Source organism: Ciconia boyciana, chromosome 4, assembly GCF_034638445.1.
Source record: "Ciconia boyciana chromosome 4, ASM3463844v1, whole genome shotgun sequence".
Lineage (NCBI taxonomy): Eukaryota > Metazoa > Chordata > Aves > Ciconiiformes > Ciconiidae > Ciconia > Ciconia boyciana.
This window is the reverse complement of record NC_132937.1, coordinates 78,734,185-78,750,824: the sequence shown is the minus strand read 5'-3', so window position 1 is coordinate 78,750,824 and position 16,640 is coordinate 78,734,185.

Here is a 16,640-nt window from a genome sequence, read left to right as displayed (position 1 = left end):
AGGGTGTTTGGCAGCTCTCACTACTCCACTGGACACCTGCAAATTCCAGAGAAGCATCCTCTGTGCAGGAGGGAGTGAGGGAAAAATCTGTGCTGCACATACAACAGGTCCAGCACAGCATGGGAAGCATTACATTTCTTACTGTGAACTTGAAATATAGCATGGGAAACATTACATTTCTTACTGTGAACTATAGGCAGTTACATCCTTACTTATCAGTTGCAAACTCTGATACAAAAGCTCACATGCTTTTGTTTTATCAGTGGTTAGCACACTGTGGAAAGGCCAGTGGGACACAATAATCCATTAGCAAAGTGCAATTCTGAGATGTTGCCATTCCAGTTTTGAACAGAGATGAAACTTAGGCCTTGGTGAAAAATGTTATTGTCCTCTGCTATGTGCAGCTCATGTTGCAGTAGAAGCTTTTCTTTTCATCTATTTACCAGCACACTTACTGCATAGGTTTAAGTCCTGCTATATGCAGACACGTTTCACTGATCCAAGGTACATTCAGCTGGACCTGTAAGAAAATGTAGCTTGAGTTCTTTGTCTACAGCAGTTGTTTTCCACAGCAAAACAACAATAATCTCCTCATACAGTGGAATTTTTGTTTTCCCCAGCGTTCCAGTCAGCATCAAAACTTTATCAAAAAGTTCATTGATTGAAGTTAAACTGCACCCTAGCAGCTGTGGTGCTGTCAGTCATTGCAGGCTGCCTAGGGGTGATGTTTAGCACAGAAATCCTTCTGTACAGCCTCCTGTGCTGTGATCTCCATCAGACCACCCACTTGCTCTCACTAATGATGGAATAGCCTTCCTCTGAGGATAAGTTGACAAAAGCAATTTTTAAGAGGCAAGAAAATGAGCAATTGAGTTATTTGATGCAGCAAGTTCCTAAACTGATGTAGCAAACCCTAGGCTACAAAGAGTACCTGAAATCCTAATTCAACACTTCAGACGTGTCATTGGATGATGTAAATGCAGCAAAGAGGCTGTTTTACTGTTCCTTTACAATCTAGGATCAATGGAAAACAAAAGCAGAGGACATCCATCACAGTCAGAGAAACCAGTAGTACTTTATGAGGAGGAGGAAAAATTGTGCAGGAATATTTCTGTAAACATCCTATGCAGCACAGTTGTCACGTATCTGGATCAAATAATGGTATAAAGAGACAATGTGAAAGAACATCTGTATTCACTAACATGATCTTGCCCTCAGACAAATGAGTGCTCATATATCTCCTATCTTAGCCATACCTCCTAAATATGCAACTACAACTTTTAAAACAGGGTATTGACCTCTAACCGGTAAATCATGCCGCCCTTCCTTAATGCTTTTGTCCTGCTGTAACAGTAGTAGTTCTGATGTAGCTAGAGCAAGGACAGCAAAGATTCATAGAAAGAGACAGTGCTACATGTCCTTGCGAAGTACAGCTCTACTTCAAAGAGGTACTATGGACATTGAAAAGGTAGTATCACAATATTAAGCAGACATAATATTTATTACTGGATAAAGTTAAGAGGCTGTGCTTCTGGACATGCACTTTACCTCTTCCAGCCTTCTAACCTTCCCTGTCTCCTCTTGGTTTAGTGCTTTGCCGCACCCAAAACAGGAAATTCTTTTCCTAGGTGAGCTAGTAGGATACTATGCTTTTTGATCTTCCTTCTTATTTTGCACTTTAAAATTTTGTTCCTAAATCCTCCATAGGATTGCTTATTGAGTTGCAGAGCTAAAATTTAAGCTGGCTATAAATACAGTTGGAATGCCTCTTGTTACACAGGAAACAATCAGCAGAGAAATTTGTTTTTAATCAGAAATTGTGCTGCAGTTGGGAGGACATGTGCCCCTTGATTAATTTTGTAAGACAGGCAATGCATTTGCTCAGAGTGCTCCTGTATATTTCTGGGGAAGAATTGCTACATTTGTCTGTGGTGTACAGCAGCTATGTCCACAATAAAGGATGCTTTAGCTTTCAGGGAGGGATGAAGGTTGTTTTTGGAATACTGTGTTGGTTACAAGGGATTGTACCTCTGGTTGTTTTGTTTTGTTTTCAAGCAAGCAGCATTTTACTTAAGAGATGCTTTTTTTCTCTACTGATCTGTTCTGCCCCTGTTGGAAGGTGGAAATGTGGAAATGCATGGACAGAAAAGAGAATGTGGAGGAAAACTGGCAAGTAGCTTTTTCAACCAGAATGCAAATAACTTGCTGAGCAAAATATTTTCATTGCTAATTTGCAAAAGTGAGGAGGTGAGAACTGAAATGTTCTGGGTAGCCAGAGCTGTCCTCTCCTGAGGATGCTGCAGGAGCAGGGAGAGGTGAAGTATGCTCTGAAAAACATGTAGTAGGCTACGGAGAAAAGTTGGGAATCATTCAACAATAGCAGGGGATGTTTTTCCCTGGTTCAAATACAGAAAAAAAAATATCACCTGCTTTATTCCTTCTTCACATAAAATAGACCTTTAGTAGATGAGTCAGACTACTACTGTAACATGGATTTCAAGCCTTTGCTTCCTGGAAGTACTTTCTCATGTTCTTACAAGGATCATCCCAAAGAACTAACCAAGATTGCACAAAATTTATTTCAGCCTACTTATATTATGAATTTGACAACTTTTTGTGTATGCAGCTTTATTTCTTTTGATCTGTGGCATATTATTTTCTTCCTATTTCAATACCTAGCGCTAATGTCCCACAATTCTGGACATTGTATGTATCCATGTAGATGTAACCTTCTCAATGAGAACATAGGCAGTGGTGGAGCAAACAAGCTGTTGAGGGGCCCAGGCAGAACACTGAGATGGGAGAAGTTAATGTAAAAACAGTGTAAGAGCACACAGGTTGCAAGTTATTTTCTATAACAAGAGCAAGTCCACCATTCACTTTTAAGTGCATCATTGCTGTTTACCAGGGGTGGAGAACATCTGAGAGCCCTCTTATGTCACATCTAAAAATGAACTTCAGCTGATCAAGTGTGTTCTGTTTTGTTTTGCTTTTTCCTTTGAATTTCATCTACTGCTCTGCAGGACTTGTTGGTCTCTCTCCTTGGTTACTCATACCTTTCTCAAAGACCTATTGGCTTGAAATGTTCTTTGCTCTCTCCCTGCCTAAAAATGTTTCACAGTCTTTCCTGGAAATCTGTGTCAATAAAGCTGTTTAATTCCATGGTTCCTGCTGGAGTCCTCAGGCCCCTGTGTCAGGCACTGGGCACCTTTCAGTGGGGATGTTCAATTCAGCAGTGACTAACTTTGCCCCTTACTACTGTAGGCGGACTGAAAGCTTTACCTGTGTCAATTGGCTAACATAGTGCTAGATCAGTTATACCTGCATAAGTGACTACAGTGCAGTTTTTCTCCCTCTTTTCCCACCTGAATTTGGGTGGTTATTTCCCCCTCCTTTTCTTTTCCTCCCTCTTTGAACTTTCATTTTTCCTCTACCCTCCCCATTTTACTTGCTTTCCACCTGCACCTTGCTTTCTCCTTGACTAGTCTTAATCTCTATAATTATGTTAATTTTTCTTCCCTGAGAAAGCAGGCAAGGGGATTTGGTACTGTAGAAAGGGCATCGTACATTGCTCTGCACCTGCTGCCTGGTTCTGCATATACAGCATTCTTCTCTTCCCAACAGCAGTGAACAAAACCCGAGCTGTGGTAGCTCCTCTCCCGGGACTGATACAGGGATCTGTCTTCTGCACCTCTCAAATCACATGGGAACACTTTCTCCACTGTGCCCAGAACAAGACCATAACAGCAGGAATGTAGCCTACATTGGAGACGCAACTGACAGATCTCTTAGCTAGGCTCTTATTTGGTTTCTGCTTTCTTTTTCCTCCCAACAGAAATGCAGAAATGCTAGCCCTTTTAACCCCAAACAGAAAAAAGCAATTAAAAGGTGTGAATCTAATTATTGTCTTGAACTAGTGTGAGTTTCTACACGGGACAAAACTAGCCTGGCAGGAATTGGGATTACGTGATTTACATAGGACAAAACCATTGTTGCTTTGAGTTTTGGAGAAGCTGACAGCATGCCTTTCTAGAGTATATGTGTTTCTGCAATTTTGCATATTGACCTTTCAGATAAATCAACACTGACTTACGACACTTTGCACCTTGAAAGGTGGCATTTTATGCTAGAACACTTGAATACTTTTTCCTTTTTCTAAGTTGCTTGTCAATTGCATCCATAAATATAGAGCAAGCAGAAGCTGGGTGAATAGAATAGAACATTCCATACAATTTCTATTTTACAATGCAAGAAACTAGAATTTCTCATGTTCTTTTCCCTCTCTTTCTTGCTCTTTTTGGCTGTTATATTGCCTCTTGCATGCTACAGCAAAAATCCAAGGAAAACCAGTGCTCCACATTTGTCAGTCAGAGTCTTTGGCAGTTCAATGGTCTGTAGATGTTGCTGTTAGAGGCAGTGTTTCAGAAGGACCTTTAGGTGTAGCTGGAAAGATGATTGTGCAGTGCATGAGTTCAGAGGAGGTTTCATTTGTCTCAGTACTTTTGAAGTGGTGCATACATTTATAGCAAACCTTCTTGAGGCTTTTGCATGTTTCATCACTTTCTTCTTTCAAAAACTAGATGTTCTTTCAAAAACTGGATGGTAGATGTTACCAATATGCATATTGCAGTAATACAGTACCGTAAAATACCCCTCCATTTTGCTGTAAGTTGTGTGTAATGAGGAGGAAGACGACTGGCTGGTAAAGAAGAAACATGGCAGACCAAAGAGTCACTTTTTCTGTCTTTATTACAAAGCATTGCTCCAATTTTCTCACTGGGCAACAATTACCCTTGGGAAGTAAGAGGGGTCTTGCCCTGAACCTTCAAGAATTCCATTTTGATGGGTCTGAAAAGGTTTTTTGTGTATAAGAGCTGGTTTAATCTGTTGTTACATGAGGTGTGTGAAGTCATATAAAATAATTCTGTTTTCAAAAAAATATATAATGTAAAAGGAAATGCAATTGTTGTTGAAACGCAAAAGAGGTAAGCAAGACTGCTGATCTGCTGCTTTCACCAGCTTGCTCTTCTGTGTCCATTTAACCTGTAGAAGGGAGATTGGTTGGATGGCCATTCAGCTGGGCTCGCAGGAGGAGACACCTCAGTTTCACTGTGAAGGACAGCAGGAAAGGGCCTGCCCTCTACCCTGTCCACCGCTGTAGCTCCAATGCTACAGACCTGACATAGCTTTCAGGGAGCAGATATTCAAGATATCAGAAGCCACTTATTCCTGTAGCCTGCACAATGTGTATATTGCAGAAATGTATTACCTATGTGGGAGCTTTAACTGCTGTTCTTGATTGGCGGTTTAATGATTCTGGGTCAAACCCTGACAAGGGAAACTGGCTAGGGTTGGAGGAGAGGAACTTTTTCACATGAAAGACAATACTAGCATAAAAATAAAAGCGGATTAATTGGAGAATAACAAGGAAGCACCTTCTAATCAGAGCAGCAGGTTCAGAAACACATTTCCAAGATGAATAGTGAGGTGTTTAAGGGTGTTTATTTTTTAGGACAGATCTTGATCAGTTTATGAACCAAACTAATGTTTCATGTATGTGGGAGCTGAAAGTAAGAGTCAGGAGGGCCCTGATTTTTTTTTCTTCTTTGTGCTTTCAGTGCAATGGTTTTAAGTCTGATATGTCCTTTTAAAATTTCCAAACTGTGCACATAATAATATTTTGTTGGAGGGGATTGTTACAGTTTATATTTGGATTTGATTATAGTGCAGGTGTATGTTTTATGATGGTGTTGATGGATATATCCTAATGGTGCAGGACTTGAAACCATGAACATAAGGAGATTACAATTTTCATAATGAATACACTACACACTACAAGGAATGTTTAAACAAATACTCAAAAATAATTTCAATAACTTATCCATGGTAGCACTATCATAAGAGGACGGATGAAAGAGAGAACACACTTACTGTGGTTTGGGTGTTGTTTTGTATTTAGCATGGTTTTCTCAGTAGACTCTCTCTAGTCTCAGAAGTGTAAATTTGCTTTTTCAATTTGCTTTTTCAATTTGGTTGTGTGGGAACTGAGAGCTTTTGAGTAGTGCTGAAATCAGGGATGGTTGTGGAAGTTAGCACTTGATGGTATCCATATCCATTTTAAAAAATTATATTTAAAACTTCTCTGTCTTTTGGGTACCTGTCTGAGTGCAGCATGGATATGGGAAGGAAGGGGTTTCCTGTTTGCAAGGCAAATGGTTTCTGGTACCATTGGTAGGTGCTAGGGCATATGGATGGGATGCGTGGGGAGTTATGGGGTAGTGACAAATCAACTGCCTTGAAGGGTCCTTGCCAAATCAGAGCCCTGGTTTGCCTGGGCTCTAAGAGGAACCTGTAATGTACTTGCCAGGCTTGAAACCTGAGCCTGAGGGCAGCAGAAGCATTGAAATAACTTGCCATCAACATCCAGGCCAATTCCAGTGACAGCAAGGGACAGTAAAGGGACTTGGAGAGAGAAGACCACTAGGTTACTTTACTCTTGCAGTCACCAGATATATTGTGTTTGAATGCTCTGCCTGATTCAAAGAAGATTTCGTTGATGAGCCCTCTGCGATCCTCCTGACCTCAGCTGCTTCATCGGCACCAGCGGCAGCGAGAGACACCGACTGAGAGGCAGCCTGGCTAGGACTCCCTGCTAATGGCACCACTTTCACCTGAACCAGCTTGGTGACAGCACACTTTGAAGACCCACCCAAAACCTCCTTAGTTCCTGGATGCTACCGTATTTGAAGATGGTACAAAATTTACCCTTTCCTAAATTCAAAAGCAACTAAACTGTAATGGCATTTTCTGTGGAAGAGCTGTGTCTTTAGCTTGCAGCATCAGAGAATGAATGTTGTTTCAGGGTGGGAACTCGTCCATATTTGATCTAGTCCATATGGATTTAATGGTGACACAGAAGCAATAATAGAGTTGCACCTTCCCTCCCCTCCTCCAGACTTTTTGTTAATGCATCTCTGAACCAGAGCTGACTAAGAAACTCAAATGAAATGCTTTCCTCAGATAAAACTTTGATCTTCATGACCAAGAAATTAAAAAAATACAACATGCAGAGGACACTTACCATAAAAATTCTTCCTGTTTAAGTTTGCTCTTTGGAGCCCCATTTTACTGCAGCTGAAGCTAGACATCTGTAAAATCTGTACCCACAAGTTTTACGAATGTGTGAGGGGTATGGGACAAAGAGCAATGGATGAAGCCAAGAGACTGGAGAGCTGGCTGCCACCTCATTGCTCTGAGCCAGGGTGGCCCTGATGGGCCAGAGTTGGCTGCCCAGTAACCCCACCTGCCCTGCAGGCTGGCCTCTCCTCCAAGGGCCCTGGGCAGCCCTCGGACAGGGGTCTGACTAGCCGGAGGCTGAGTCGTCCTGTCTGGGGCAACCCAAGGTACAGGCTCTGCCATCAGTTGCCTTGATTTGGTGTGCACTGCTGGTCCAGTGGCATCGCTGTTTGGTTGAATACTGCTAGTAACAGCACTGTGCATGCCTAGCTTAATTAAGGCAGCAAGTATGACTATAATATTATTTATTTTTTTAAAAAAAACTTTATGTTGGTGCACTTTTTTCCCCCATCCATGTCCAGTGTCACTGACGCACACTCCAGTCATCTGAGGTTTATTTAAAATGTTAGCATTTGGACAGAAGGGTATTAGAGAAGCTCTGTCTCCTCTTGCTCACCTCTATTAATAATTTGCTCTATGCCTTTTTTAAAAACTGGATATGGAGCAAGATGACAGCCGTGCTCTGTGTGAGTGGGATTTCTCTCAAACAGAAATAATAAGCTGTCACAGGGCTCAAGCACTGTAGCAGAGACTGAAAGAGGAGCTTCAGGAAAAAATGCATATAACATAAACTTGGAGATTAAAGTGAAATCTCTTTCTGAGAGAAGCACTGCCTGTGTTTTGGGAAAGAAGAATAGACAAAAATATTGCATTTGAAGATTTGAATAATATTTTCTGCTGAGTGTTCATGTATTTTTTTGTAACAGTAGGACAAGCGAGGAGGCAGTTGAGACAGGGAGGATTTATGTAAGGTGGGGGGGACATCAATGCAACATTGCATGGGTGCTTCCAGACTTGTTCAGTTGCAGGCTTTGAGAAAGGCTGAGCTTCAGTGGACTGTGCTCTGGCACTGGTAACCCCCCCCCCCAGTCTATCCCCATGAAACTTAATTGCCTTCCTTTTTGGCTACAGTAGTCACTGAGCTCACAGACAGCAATGAAAAGTCTTCGATATATTGCCTACTACATAATCAATAACAAGAAAATTCAACCTGCATGCAGTGACAAAGGCGAAAGAAAGAGTTATGGGAAGCGAAGGAAAGGTAATGGCTGTAACACCCCTGGCCTCCTGTCCCTCCTGGCTCTGCTTGCCTACAGGATGCCCACAGAAGAAAAATGCCTGATGGGATAATGTTTGCACAGAAACCAACTGTAAATCCCTTGGGCAGCCCAGTTAGGATGTGGTTTGTCAAGTGTGTCTCTTGTGATTGTAGTCCTAACGAGAGCTCTGCTGATGTGTTTTCATCTAGAAAATGACAATACATTGTCTTGTATTCCCCCTCTATTTGAAGACTGACTGTGAGGATTGCACTAAATTATGGAATCATCTTTGCTAATGCATAAGTAATACATGCTGACTTAACTTGACATTTGGTCATATTTCTTAGCAAAAAACATTAACTTTTTTAGGAAAAATAAACAAACTGTTAATAAAGACTACAACTCAATACAGGGTTTCACTTTCATTTTGCTGCTTTATGTCCTCTCACAACCATGTAAGTTGGTGACTGCTGCCTTAAAAAAAAAAAAAAAAGAAAAAAAAAGTGTGTGGATGGTATCCCATCAGAAAGCTCTCAGTAATACAAAAGCTTAATTGATACTTGCAACTGGTTAGAACTCTTGCTGATTAGGATGGAAAAGATTTGGTGGTGGATATAGGCAGACTTCTGAGGAGACCTAAATATTAACAAAAGCATCAAGATGCCATCTTGAAGAGGTGGGGTATGGGGTCCTTATTGCAATGCTCTGCTTTCTCATGTTGCTGGAATATTTTCCCCTAGCTTTTACCACAAATATTTGCTACAGAGCCATCTAAATCCTTCAACACACACAGTACGGCATACCACCCATCAAAGGTAGCAGAGTACTGCTGACCTCCTGCATGCACAGGCAGGGTAGTCAGGAGTTTTTCTTGGGTGCTTAATTATGAACTTCTTGATGAACTTGGTGTAAAATGGGTCTGCTGCCTTGAAGGCCAAGGTGCCACATGTGTGTTTTCCTCCCCTCTGCCCTGCTGTCCCTACAACAAAGACCTGCTGTGCAGGTGGAAATTGTGTTTGACCAGCAGCCTTTATAAGGCATCCCATGGCTCACAGTCCTGTGCGGCATTCAGCTTGCCCATGCACTGTAGATTACTTACACTACCAGCCCTTTTTCTTTAAAGCTGTATTTGTGCCTGAGCTGCTTGTCTATAGGCTGCTTCATTTACTTATAAAAATAAAGTTGTATTTTAGAACTATCCAAAACTTTTGAAGTTGGTGGCTGTTTTTTGCTCCTCAGAATTTGCATAGATGGGCAAATAAACAACCGTAGACATGTAATGGGTCCTTCTTCAAAACAAGTAAAAGCAGTAAACATCTCAAATGTCTGAAAATTTAACATCTTTTTAGCTTTTTTTTTTGGTGAGTAGTTGCATTTACACAGCTGGAGAAGAATATGGGGGGCTACAAATTCTTTTGTTCATGACACCAACCGCTGTCAGAGAGAATGATGAAAGAGCAGCTATTTTCAGATTTTACTGGGAAGGTGAAGCTGGTTTTACTTTTCAGGTCCTGCATAATGCCTCTTACTAGCTTGCACTAGTCTGTCCCTAAATGACTGTTAAGGACTAATGCCGGCTATTCAGCCTCCTTGTTAAAGAGAGGAATAAAAACCATGCAGGAAACCATTTTGATCAGGAGGACTAGCCAGGCACCTGTCCCCGGGTATCCCTAGCCATTGAATAATTGTGTCCTCTCTTCTGAGGACTTCATCTCTTCTCTCCAGCTCAGCGAAGTCCTGGCTTTGCTAGCAAGCCATTCCCTTTGGCAGTGCTGCCACCGCCGAGTCATTGTGACGTGACCTGATCCGAATGGCACAGCATGTCAGCCTCCTGTAATTTTTCCACTTGACATGCTGCAGTGTACTGTCTATTCTCGGAAAAAAGAGCAAAAGAATAAGACTTGGAAATGTGTTTTCTGAAATACAAATTGGTCTCCCTTGGGAAAACAACCTTGCTTTCAAAAGGGAGGCTGCAAATAACTGTCTGCTCACTGCACATGGAGTGTCACTGCCACGTAAGTACCATAATGCCCTCCTCAATCCTAGGTTATGGAGCACTTCTCCAGAGGCTCAGCAGAAAACACAGCAAGAACAGGCTCATTCCTAATGAGGCTGTGGTATTATTTTTGAGGGAAAGCAAGCTTCTTACATGAAGAAAAAACTTTAAGCTTTAGCAGCAGATTGCTTCTTGTTTACAGCTATATTTAAAAATATACTTTAAGACCAATTACTTAGTAAGCATGGAATTAGCTTGTTTAGAAATTTAGAAACAAAGTACTTCATGACATTTTTGTGAAGTCTAGATGTTAAAAAATTGGTAGGTGATCTGAGAACAGAAGACAAGTACAGCTGAATAATCAAGAAGCAGAATGCAGAAGTGAAGGGGCTACCCACTGTGATGAGCACCTCTGTGTTGCTCTCAGTACAACAAGGCAAATGAGATCCAAGCATTGCCTTGAATGTGCAGAACTGAGCTCTGGTGCCAGATGAGAGGAGCAACTGCTAAACCCCATGTTCGGATCCCATGTCCCTGGTCTTCATACCTATGGCAACAAGAGGAAGTGAAGGGATGCTCAGAGCTAAAAAGCAGGCACTTTTACCCCTGTTTGGCCATGCCATCTGGGATGGCCGCCAGCTGGAGGGCAGTGTTGCAGTGATGGTCATCGCCAGTTTGGGAACGGCCACTAGAAGAGCTGTTGTGCTTGCTTGGGGTTACAGCTGTAGGTATTCCCAGCAGGGTCTTGCCAGCTTTGGCAACAGCCAGGATCCTTAACTACATTTCTAGATGGCTGCTCAAGTGTTGGGGAGACCTGAAAAACGCAGTGTTATTCCACACGGTGTTGCCATCTATGGCCTCAGTGCTGGAAACAGAACTAGGTGCCAAGATCTCTGCATGGTCTTCTTTGGCTTATATACAAATGTGATGCTCCAGTAGTGATGCTCCCATGTAGTGAAAAGAGGGAAGTCACAACATGAACAGTGATATAACAGGACTGTTGGGTGCTGCGTTTAATTTTGCATCTCTCTAGCATCAGAAGCTTGAAGTGCCCAAAAAAGTGGTTGTGTGTTAAAACCCGTGCAAAAGAGGATTATTGGTGTTTTGCTGAACTCATTAAAAAGTGCAGGGACACAGCAGGCCTACAGCAATGTCATGAGGCTTGGGGCTGTGTGCTTAATTCCTGCAGCACACATGGAGCATGAAGCCTCGCAGTATTTCTATATGCTCCCACAGGTGCAGTTTTTCTCCTAGCTTATGTTGTTGCTGAATATAGTCTACACAGCCTCCATCACTCTTGCCACAACTCCCTCCTAAATGAAACCAACATTATCAGAAAAAAACAGAACCCACAGACATCTTTGTGCCAGGCCTGAGCAATGATGCTGCTCTTGTTCCCTTCCTGCTGTCTTCCAAGCATGTCTGGTAATAAGAAATCGAAATGTAAATGCCTGTGAAATCTGATCAGGCACACCTAGGAACCTCAGGAAATGCTTCCTAGCATTTGGTGGAGGAAGGACAACATTTCCTAGGGGAAGGAGGAAGGCACCTGAAGTGAGATTTATTCAGAGACTGTTGTCAGAAGAACATGTACATCTGAGTGTGAATGTGCCTCTGCAAAGAGGGTGGGTGCTCAGTCTCATAGTTGCCACATTTTCTTGCTTTCCTTTCTGCTTGCTTTCTCTGCTTTGTGGGGAACCACAAGAAATGTAGGTATGACATGCCTGCCCATTTGAAGCATTACAGTAGCCTATCTGACCTCAAAAGGCCTGTCACGGTGCAGCTTTTGCTGGAGGCTATATAATGGATGGGTTATTCTCAATGGGAATATGAGAGTCACAAATCATTTCCACACAGAGACCTGAGAAATCACATTATAGACTAAAAGGCCAGTGGAAAGTCAACAAAATGCCCTTGGGCCTGAGGAAACTTTTGTCCTGGATCATAGAGATCACTAAGTTTGAGAGAAATAGATGTGGCATTGGAATTTGTTTTTCTGCTCCTGCAGTGAAATACTTTTGTTCAATATAAAAATAAATATTTGCCATTTTGCTGACATTATCAATTTGTTGGGCCAGTAAAGGACGAAGTCCAAGGCTGGAGCCATGGACTTACTCATGGCTGTCACCACTGAAGGCTCCCCGGGATCTGGGCAGACTGATACTCACAAGCTGCTTCTGATGGGCGCCTGACCATGGCCCATGTCTGGGAGCCACCTCCCAGACATGCTGTCTCTGTTGGTGCGTGGGCACGGGTACTGCGTGTAAAAGCTGGGTACATTAAGCAACAACCAGGCATTAGTTTCTCTTTTACCATGTGAAAGAAATGAGACTCTAATGAATGAAAAAAACTCTAAACAGTTTCTAAAAGGAATGCCAATTTTCTTCTTAATGCAGAGTATACGCAATTCATTATTCATTTTGGTGAAATGCAGAGTGCACCTTGCTGTGCAGGCCAGCTGCTCATTTATAAAATTGATTACGCATTCTCTAAAGCCATCTCTAGGGAGCAGCTAAATTGCATCCATCGCCGCCAAGACTTTGATATGCCTGTGGCTGAAGAATATTAATAATAACCATAAATAATAAAGAATAAAAAATAATAAAGAATAAAAGAAAGACAGGGTATGTTCTGATTATTTATGTTTGTCAAATTTTGCTTGCCTCAGAAAGTTTTAGGGAAATGCATTTCTGGCATGTAAGCTGTTGTTAGCCTCACAGCAGGAGCACCCCAAGACATCTTGGAGAGTCAAGGCTACTTTTATTGTGAAAGAAGGTAATAATTAAGCTGCTTTAAATTTTTTTCCCCATAATAATCAGGTGCTTGGTTCAAGTAATAAAATATTGGCTCTTTGATTCTGTTGCTTCAGTCTGACTTCACCATCAGCCCTGTGATGTGCAAAACAGAGATGGAGGGGAAGGAATGTTCACTTTGCTCTGCATAAGACTCTTCCTTTAGGTGTGAGGTCCCAGGGGAGGGGGAGATGTTCCAGGCAGGGCTGAGGACAGCAGGCAGCACCCGACCCTGAGCTGCGTCAGAAGCCACTGAGCTGCCCGTCTTGGGGTGCCAGGGGCTCGTACCAGGCCCAGGGACATCCTCCCCCACCCGGCTGTGACAGCGGCTTTTGAGCTGGGTGTGCGCATCGCCTTTCTCTGACGGAAAGAAGCTGGAAGGAAGATGGGAGGAGAAGGGCTCCTGCCCACCTGGCAGCACTGTGAGCACCGCTGACGCAGACTGCGTTCCCAGCCCCTCTTCCAGTTAGGACAGAGCATTGAAATCAGGCTTTAAGAGATGGATGCTGTATTTGCAGATAACCATCAGGGCTTAAAATGCCTTATGAATTGGTGGTGATAACACTGTATGAATGACAAGATCCAGCATTCTAGTGTTCTCTCTATAATATTGAATAGCTGGGCATAAAACTGCCTGAACTTTGGCTTTTCTGCAATTGTATGGCACAATTTTTTTCTGAAAGATATCCTTAATGAACTAATCTTCAGTCCCCCAATAAAAGCTCCTGTAAACCAGTGTAGATGAACATCAGACTGCAAAGCAGATACTGTTTACAAGTGCATCATGAAGGAACTGCAAAAAAATTAAAAGGCTATATGGATTTTCCCATTTCCTACTTTTAAATTCACTTAAATCCTGTATTGCACAGTGAGCTTGTAATTAGAGGAGTTTTAGCAATAAACCTAATAATCCTTGAGTGACAGACTGTGACGTATGTTGTTTATGCTTTCCAAAGAAGTCATCTATAGTCTCTGGCTTTCAGGAACTGCTTTCAGGTGGTGGTCCTTTCAGGTCAGAGAGCAGGACAGACGTGTGGAAGGATGCAGGACGGTGGGTGGGAGCCACCAAGGTCCGAGGCAGCGGTGTGCAGGCTGCTGATGGCTATAGATATCTATTGTCGAAGGGGCAGGTAGAGCCCTGCTGGGGGAAGGTCTGGTGCTGCCTCCATGCTAGCCGTGTCTCGCACACATTTCTGGATAAAGCCCATCTGGAAGCCCTAAATTGAGGCTTGATGCTTTCCCCAGTTCAGTAGCCACAGCTGGAATCGGATCTGCAGGGAGTGGCGATTTACTTTGTTCACAAGACCTTGGTAAAGCTTCTCTTGCAGCCGTGGAGGCTGAGAAAGCCAAGGTCACAGCTGCCAGGCAAGCACTTTTCTCCCCACCTGCCTCCCCCTGTTGTGAAAATAAAAGCTTCACAGGGCCAGGGGAGAGAAGTGCTTGTGTCTGGGCCTCCAAAGAGGAATGTCAGTGCTTGTGGGAGGACTCGTTAACCTTGAGGCCCTGGTGAGTGTCCCAGGAATGTTTAGCATTTGTGTGTTTTACTCCAATGACTTTTTAATGTAAACACCTATGGGATGCTTATACTGGGAGAGCAGCTGGCGCTGTCCTTATCACTCCACCCCTATCTGAGGGATGACCCTGCCCTTCTGCTTCTTTCAACCAGCGCACCTGCAGCTCTTTCACTACACAGAAAAATTTCAGAGTCATGGGGCCGGAGTGTGAAAGTGTGATTGCTGTTGTGAGCTCCACCCTAAGGCACTTCATGTGCACTGCCTCATATTTAAAATGGCTCTGTGTGCCCTGTATTGAAAGCCTGCAACTGGAGGCTGGCATACCCTTTTGAAGGGACCAGCTTTCCAAAAAGTGAAAAAAGGGGAGGGAGGATGTCAACAGCTCTGTTCCTGCCTGGATTAGCTCAGCATGTTTTAGAAGATCAGTTTCAAAGGTTCCTTGCCCTGGATATCTTTTTTAATTAAGTCTGTCAGGTGGTTACCGTTGTAAGGAAGTTGTTGTGCCATACCCAGCCCCTGGTCTGCAGGCTCTTTATGTACAAGTATAATTGGTGGGGATGGGAGCTGGTGAGTTTTGGGGGTGTCTGTGGATAACTCTCTACTGCTCAGCTCATTCAGGAAACCTTATAATTGGTTACTGTAATATCTTGAACATGTGTTGCAGAAAAATGCATATTTTGTCCCAGGAGTCTCATATAAATGCCTGTATGAAGAGTGAATCTGATGGGATCAAAAGACGTGCTTAGACACAAGTTCAATGGGAATTTTCTGTCCTGGAATGCAAGGCAAACCTACTTTCCTGTAAAGGAAAAGCGGAGATAAAACATGCTAGCTTGTACAAATAACAATTGAAACTCTTTGTCTGAGACTATTAAATGGATAACTTGTATCTGAAATTTCAGCTACTGTAAGAAAAGGCAGCCTCTTCAAAGCTGGCCAACTGCTTCTAATAGCAGGGGTTTTTCATGGTTTTCCTCCTTAAACATTATTGCTGTTTTTTTTAAAAAAAAGCATCCTAAGCTTGACAGAGCTGCCGAGTCTGAGGGAGAGCTGGCTGAAGTAGCTGCTATATACGTCACAGCAAGAAAGCAAAATTGTTTGTCTCTTACAGTGCTGTAAGAAACCCTGCTGGGACTGCAGTGTCATGGGCGAACAGCTGAGAAGCTCTCCTATTTTTAAAAAGAAAAAAAGGTTTTGGGTTGGCCCTCTTGCTGCTGATCCAAGTATGCCTGAAGTGCGTGGGTTGCCTGTTTGTGATGAAGTACTCTAAATGTCTTCTAACCTGATGTAACTGAAGTGCTTGCTGTCCTCCCCATGTGCTGTCAATGCCAAGTAAGGGCTTTGTTCTCTGGAGAGGAGGAAGGCATTGCCCTGGTCACAAGAGGGCGTTTGGACCGTGCGCTTGCTGTGACTTACAACGAAAGAGCCGCTCTAAAAACACACCGAATTCCAGAATGAGCACACTGAAAATATTCCTCACCTCTTGCCCTGGGCTTTGTGCTGGCTTGACTTTAAACCCAGTGAACACTCCCGTGTGAAACAGGCTGTGATTTTTGAGTCTTCGCGACTTTGTTCCCGAATGTCCGCAGCCAGAGAGAGATGCTGCTGGCCCCACGGTGTGGGAGACCCAGCCTTCAGCTCAAAGTCAGGCCAGGTTTCATAAGGGAAAGGCCAGGAGCTGGCTAGCAGGTGACACTGGGTCACGCATGTGGCAGCAGGAGAGGGAGGTCATGTCCCTGGCTGTGTTTTGGATGAAGCTCACTCAGGAGGTGTTGACAGAGTGAAGACACCTCTGGGGTTAGCCCTGAAGGTGAGAGATACAGGGACATGTCTCATCTCAGAATCACTGGGAAGGCCTGAGAAGGCTTGAAAATGAAAACCTAGATGGCTTGCTGTACCTCCACCCTCATTGTAAAAAATTTCTTTCTTAAATCCAGTCTAAACCTGCCCTTCCTTAGTTTAAAACCGTTGCTTCTTGTCCTGTTACAACAGGCCTTGCTAA